At 35.8% G+C, this 7849-nt stretch overlaps 1 pseudogene; it reads left to right on the forward strand.

Moving 5' to 3' along the window:
* Positions 1-202: 202 nt before the first annotated feature.
* Positions 203-473, forward strand: LOC100914652 (annotated as a pseudogene).
* Positions 474-7849: the final 7376 nt, after the last annotated feature.

Raw genomic sequence — 7849 nt, forward strand, 5'->3', positions numbered from 1 at the left:
AACAGTATGAATAAATAAGATGAGATTAAAAGAAGTAGCTCATGAGTTCGAAGGACCTTGTTACCAATCCATATTCTGCCATTAACTAGGAGTTTGTCCTTGAGCAAGACCCCGTCACCCTCCAGATTGAGTTCCCTCATTAATACAAGGGGGTTAAAATAGAGGCCCTTGCTGTCCAACCTCCGGCCCTGCAACTGGTGACATGGCTAAATCTACCAAGAACTTTAGAATTGTTGGTAAATACTGAACATGTTATGGTGTGTCCCTCAGAAAAATGGTGAAGAGAATTGAAATTAGCCAGTACGCCAAGCTCCTTCTGTGACAAGACTAAAATGAAGAGATGGGCTATGGGTATCTGGCATTGTGGATCCTGTATGAAACTGGTAGCTGGTGGTACATGGACCTACAATACCACCTCTGCAGTCACAGTCAAATCTGCCTTCAGAAGGCTGAAGGAATTGAAAGATCAGTAAAATCTTATCAAATATCTATAGCCCGTAGTCCAGCAATAAATGGGTTAATTTATGGGGAAAAACAAAGGCTTTTCTCATTATGCCATTCTGTGATTTGTTTTTGTTTTGTCCATCCAGATTCAAATAATTAGCACCCGAAGGAACTTTAGATATCATTTAACCTTAGATTTGTTGTGTAGAACTGCTGAGTTATCCCTCCCCACCCCCCTTATTTTTTATTCTTTGTTATGAGAAATTGCTCCCTGGGAAGAAGAACGAGGAGAGACATAATGAAAAGCATAGGTAATATGAATATAAAATACTGGAATAAAGATTTTAAAAATAAAGAGAGTTAAAAAAAAAACTGTGAAATCATCCAACCCAGCACTATTTAATTGTCTATATATTGGCCACATGAGACTTTATCATTATGGTAAAATTGGTCTCCCCCACTTCTCACCTTTTTGCATCATATGTGCCCAACAAAAGGCAGTTATCAGCTTCTTCCATTGCGCACTGTTGTTTCCATGGCTTTCTCTCATGCTTTTTTTCCCCTCTAAACCTCAGGGTAATTTGCACACTATGGTTTCAACCAGTACATTTGATGGGAAATAGAAAAATGAAAGAAAAAGGATGTGAATGTTTTCCCCCTCTCCCTTAAGACAGTGGGAAGTGATGAGTAAGTGGAGGAACATACAGTCTTGACATTACAGAAGGGAAGTGATGCATGGGACTGTCACCCTGAGTCAACCAGGATGGAGCCCTGGGCACTTTGGATGATCTAGAGGGAATAGAGAAGTGCCCCCTCAGCTGCCTTTTAATAAAGTGCTTTGTTTAGATCAGGGCTTCTTAAACTTTTTTTTTTTCCATTTGCAATTTCTTTTCTCCCAAGAAATTTTTATGCAACCCAGATAAATAGTTATATAAAATAAATCAAACATTTACTGATAAAAAGACCATAATTTTGCTATCCCCACATTCAGTGACACGACCCCATATGGAGTGAAAGGCTCACAGTTTAAGAAGCTTTGGTTTAGAGGACAAGATCATGGACATTCTGGGTATCTGTCAGATAGAGACTGAAAACCTTAAGGGCAGGAAAAGTGTTATTGTCACAAATGCTAATTGAAAATAAAGACTTCAGAAGCTAAAGATAGATTTGGGAAGTGAACATCTGGATGAGATATTATCTGAGAAAAGAGTTTGGATTTCTAGACATAAATGAAAACATGGCAATGATGGATTCTTGACCCCATGCATGTGATATCTAGGATCTTTAGAGCTGGAGGGACTAGGGAGGCCATATGGGGAGAGCAACATGGTACAGTGGATAGAGCAATAGCCTTAAAGTCAGGAAGGTGGAAACTCAAATCTTGCTTACTGATTATATGAAGCTGAGCAAGTGGTTTAACCTCTCTTAGACCCTAAGTAACTCTCACTAATAGGAAAGGTACTAATTAATACTGCAAAATTGTCTTACTCAGAGCTCCAAGGCAATAATAGGTTCCAGTTTATATGTATTTCTCTCTCCCTCCCTCTCTCTTCCTCTCTCTCTCTCCCTACTCCCCCTCTCCCCCCTTCCTCTCTCCTTCTCCCTCCCTCCTTCCCCTTCCCTTCTTCCTCCCTTTTCCTTCCTCCTTCCCTCTCTCCCTCCCTCTCTCTTCCTCTCTCTCTCCTTCCCTCCTTCCCTCCCCCCTCTCTCTCCTCATCTTCTATGTAGCCATCTACCTATCTATAGCTACATTTTTCTAGCCATCTAATCTATCTCTATCTCTATTTTTCTCTATCCATATATTTATATACTTATTTCTTTCTCTCTGTCACTCTCTGTTTCTTCCCATATGTCTCACTCTCTGTCTCTGTATCTTTTACACTGTCTCTCTCTGCTTCTCTTTGTCTGACTCTGTCTCCGTCTGTCTCTCCATTTTGCTGTCTATGTCTTCCTGTCTGTCTGTCTCCATATGTAGCCATCTACCTATCTATGCTATCTATCTACCTACTCATTTTCTAGCTATCTAATCTATTTTTCTCTGTCTACATGTTTTTTTCCTGTTCTTATACCTGTTTTTCTTTCTGTCTATTTCTTCCCTTATCCTCTGGGAATTTCAAGGCAGAGATGATGCAGAAAGAAGTTCAGAAGAAACTCAATAATATCCAAACAGAAATATCTATGAAGAGAGCCAGCAATAAAATCCATGTCCTCAGAAGTCTTTATGTAAATACATAAACCATGAGTAATAAATGAGGCAAACTAGGATTGCTAATATAATGAGACAGACTTGATCTCAGAGAAATTATTAAAGCTTGATGAGAATGGGACTCACGCATGGAATATGGCTCCATAGGAGTATTATCTTATTCAAAAAGAAGCAATAAAAAGGGGCAGTGAAGTGACCTATATTTGTGCAGAGCTATAATTCACTTGGTGATACCCAGGGTGAGAATTACAAAATGTGCCAAGGAAAAGATAACTATAATAATAGCTAGCATTTGTAGAGCATCTGAGTTTCAATCTGACCTCAGGTGCTTACCAGCAGGGTGACTCTGGACAAGTCACTTCATCCCTTTCCAATTTCAATTTCCTTATCTGTAAAGTGGAGATAATAATAGCTTTTACTTCCCATGGTTGTTGAGAGGATAAAATGAGATAATGTACTTCTAAAGCACTTTGCAAAACTTGAAACACCATACAAATGCTAGCTATTGTTGTGGCTGATATTGTTACTATTTTTCTCTGGACAAGTCACTTAATGTCTCTGGGCCTCAGTTTCCTTCTCTGTAAAATAAAGGAGTTAGACATGATGACCTCTAAGTGATAAATCCACACTATAAATCTTTAGGGATTTTTATGTATTACCTCATTTGATTTTCACTCCAACTCTGCAGGATTATTATTATCACTGTCTTATATATGAGGAAATGGAGACTGAGAGAAGTGATGGACCTAGACCTACACAGCAAGTATCTATAGGGTGTAAACTCAGGTCTTCCTGAATCCAGGCTCAAGGCTCTATCCAGTATCCCATCTAGCTGTTGGCCCTCAGATTAACTTTTTAGGTGCAGTTATGGGAATAAGAGAAGAGTCCTAGTTCCCTGATCCATAGGGAGACACTTGTCTCAAAAGGAAAGAAAACTTGGAACACTATGAGGCTATTGGTGAGGAAGTAGCCACTGATTGGCAGAATGGGTTAGGAGAAGTAGGAATTGGAAGTGGCTGGGTTGGAGAAGAACCTACATGGAATATAGACATTAGGCTGGGAAAAGGAGAAAAGCAAACAAATTTTCTATCCTGATTTGTCTATCCTGATAGACATCCTACTTTAATTATTCTTGTTAAGTAGGTGCTAAGATCAGTTTCTATTCTACTGACATAATGTAAATGTTACTACCCTCTAAAGTTTGATGCCCTGGGACAAAGCCCAGCAACCTTGTCCTAGTTAACTTTCTGTGCTCATGGGAGGAAATAAAAGAAGTGATCTGGGAAGCAGAGTGGAGAACATTTTGATGGTGACCAAAAAAATCCCCGAAGCATTGTCATAGGTGCATCCTATGAATTACTTGGACAGAGGGAGAAAAATCAACCAGAAGTCCAAGAAATAGACCACAAACTTAATATGGAGATATGATTGGGTCATTATGGGGAATTTCGACATCTGCAGCAGCATCTCTGCCAAAGACACAACAGCTGATTAAATGTTGATTGATCTTAAAGATGACTTAATTCCTCAAAATTTGGAAAAAAGCAATCAGGGAAACTGCTATTCAGAACCTGATTCTGAAGTAGCATGCAAGCCCTTTGAGAAAATGACCACTCTATCTTGGAATTAATGATAACATTGAGTCACAGTCTGACACTTCACTTAGCTTTGAGGGGAAGCAGGTGTCAAAGTCAAAAGAAAAGATTCACAGGGCTTCATGACCTGTTCTACAAAGCAAGTCAGAACAAAAGAGATAAGAAACACTTATACACACACAAATTATTGCAATACCAAAAAGAAGATGGAATTGTTTGAAAAGATGTTTATAGTACCTGACAAACAAGATGATTATTGTAATGCATAGAAATGGGGTTCTAAACCACACATAAGAATCATTGCAGTAATAAACACATTCTAGTGCAATCAGGGGTGAAGCAAGGATGCCTATTATCACCTCTATTATTTGCTATTGTAGTAGAAATGTTAGCTATAACAATAAGAAAAGAGAAGGAAATTAAGTATTAGAATAGGTAATAAGAAAACAAAACACTTTTTGCAGAAAATATAATGTTAGGTGTAGAAAATCATTAGAGAATCAAGTAAAAATTATTCAAAATTATTAACAACTTTAGCAAAGTTGCAGTAAATTAAAAAAATACAAACCAATAGCATTTCTATATATTACTAACAAACTCCAGCAGCAAGGGGAAAAAGAAAAATTTTATTTAAAATAGTTTTAGAAAATATAAAGTTTTGGGGATTGTACAAAAACTTTCATATAAAACACTTTTCACACAAATAAAGTCAGGTCTAAACAACTTGAAAAATATTAATTACTCATGGGTAGTCTGAAATAGCATAATAAATATAACAATTGTACCTAAATTATTCTATTTATTCAGTGCCATGCCAATCAAACTATCAGAATATTTTATAGAGCTAGAAAAAAAAACTAATAAAATTCATCTGGAAGAGCAAAAACTCAAAGATATCAAAGGAATGAATAAAAACCTGCAAAAGAAAGTAGTCTAACTCTACTAGATTTCAAACTATATTATAAAGTGGTAATTATCAAAACAATCTAGTAATGACTAAGAAATAGAATGAGTAGAACAAATTAGGTACAAATTACATTATAGAAAATGACTATAGTAATTTGGTGATTACTATAATGATAAGGCCCAAGATCAAAACTTTTGGAACAAAAACTCATTATGTGACAAAAACTGCCAGGAAAACCAGAAAATGATATAGCAGGAACTAGTTATAGCTCATACCATATGCCAAGATAAAGTCAAAATGGGTACATGATTTAGACATAAAAGGTGATACTATAAGCAAATTAAGAGAACATGGAATAGTTTATCTGTTAGATTTATGGAGTAGGAAAGAATTTAGGACCAAAAAATGTAGAAAATATTGCAAAATGTAAAATGAATAATTTTGATTATATAAAACTTAAAAAGGTTTTGTACAAACAAAACCAATGCAACAAAAATTATAAGGAAAACAAAAAACCAGGATGGGATGGAATTTTGCAACAATTATCTCTAATAAAGACTTTAATTCTTAAAAATATAGAGAATTAAGTCGTTTATAAAAATACAAGTCGTTTCCCAATTACTATAGTCAAAGCATATGAGGAAGCAGTTTTCAGATAAGAAAATCAAAGCTCTTTATAGTCAGATTGAAAAAATGCTCTAAATCACTATTGCTCAGAGCAATACACATTAAAACAACTCTGAGGTACCACCTCACACCTATCAGAGTGACTAATATGACCCCCCCAAAAAAGGAAAATGTTTTTGTTCAAGAACATGTGGGAAAATTGGAACACTATGCATTGTTGGGGGAGTTGTGAACTGATATTATTATTCTGCATTTTGCAACTATGCCCAAAAGGCTCCAAAACTACACATACCCTATGATCCAGCAATACCACTTCTAGGTCTGTATCCCAAAGATATCTCCCCCAAACAATATTTACTTTTTAAAAATATGTAAGTATATTTATACAATTATCCTGTTGCACAAGAAAAATCAGCTCAAGCAGGGAAAAATAGGAAAGAAAACAATACAAGTGAACAACAACAAAAAGAATGAAAATGCTATGTTGTTATCCACACCCAGTTCCCACAGTCCTCTCTCTGAGAGTAGATGGCAATCTTCATCACAAGATCATTGGAACTGGTCTGAATCATCTCATTGGAGAGAGCCATGTCCATCAGTATTGATCATCATATAATCTTGTTGTCACCATGTACAATGATCTCCTGGTTCTGCTCATTTCACTTAGCATCAGTTCCTCTAAGTCTCTCCAGGCCTTATTGAAATCATCCTGCTGGTCATTTCTTATAGAACAATAACATCCCATAACATTCATATAAAATAACTTATTCAGCCATTCTCCAACTGGGCATCCACTCAATTTCCAGTTTCTTGCCATTACATAAAGGGCTTTCACAAACATTTTTGCACATGTGGGTCCCTTTCCCTCCTTTAAAGTCTCTTTGTCAGTAGAAATCAAAGGTACGGATGGCCCAAACAATATTTACAAAAATATTTATAGTAGCTCTTTTTGTGATGGCTAAGAACTAGAAATCAGAGAGAAGCCCATCAATTGGGGAATGACTAAACAAGTTGTGGTATATTATTATAATGCAGTATTATTGTGCAGTAACAAATAATTAGCAGGAAAACTTCAGAAAAATTTGAAAGGACTTTTATGAACTGATGCATAGTGTGAAGTGAACAGAACCAGGAGAACATTGTACATGGTACAATATTGCTCGATGAAGCACTATGGACTTAAGTTGTTCTCAGAAATAAAATGATCTAAGACAATTCTAAAAGACTAATGATGAAGCATTCTATCTACCTCCAGAGAAAGAACTGATATTAATTGAATACAGACGAAGCAAGCTATTTTTTCACTTTCTTTCTTTTCTTTTATTCAAGTTTTCTTATACAAAATGATTAATATGGAAATGTTTAATCTAATTGCATACATATAACCTATATCTGATTGCCATATTGGGGAGTGGAAGGGGGAGAAGAGGAGTGATAGAATTTGAAACTCAAAATTTTAAATAAAAATGTTAAAAAAAATTAAATCCCTGCAGGTTACATATTGACTTAGAAAAATACAAACATACATCATCTATGTCTTGTCATATTTTATTTATTTTGTTTGATATTTCCCAATTACATTTTAATCTAGTTTGGGAGAGCTATGGGGTCTAAAGGCCTCATCTTCGATACCCCTACTGTAGTGATAGGATACTAGACTTGAAATTAACAAGACCTAGATTCAAATTTGATCTCATACAATTATTTGCTATGCAATCCTGATCAAGTCACTTAACTTTTTTCTCTGTCTACATATCTTCATTGTAAAATGGGAAGGTTAGACTCTATATCCTATGATGGCCATTTCTAGCTTTAAATCTATGATCTAAGATATATAGACAATATAGTCTTAGATTTTCTTTTTTTAAAATCTTTCATCTTACTTTATTTTTCAATTAACAAGCATTTATTTTTATCTCCTTCCTATTCCCCTCACCCCAAAATAAAAGAGAAAAAAACACATTGACCACAACCAAAAATGCATATTTCATCCTGCACCCTGAGTCCACCACCTCTCGCTCAGGAGAAAGGCCACGTGCTCTAAAATTCAAGTAGGTCATGGCATCTGTT

The sequence above is a fragment of the Sarcophilus harrisii genome, chromosome 4, assembly GCF_902635505.1.
Source record: "Sarcophilus harrisii chromosome 4, mSarHar1.11, whole genome shotgun sequence".
Classification (NCBI taxonomy): domain Eukaryota; kingdom Metazoa; phylum Chordata; class Mammalia; order Dasyuromorphia; family Dasyuridae; genus Sarcophilus; species Sarcophilus harrisii.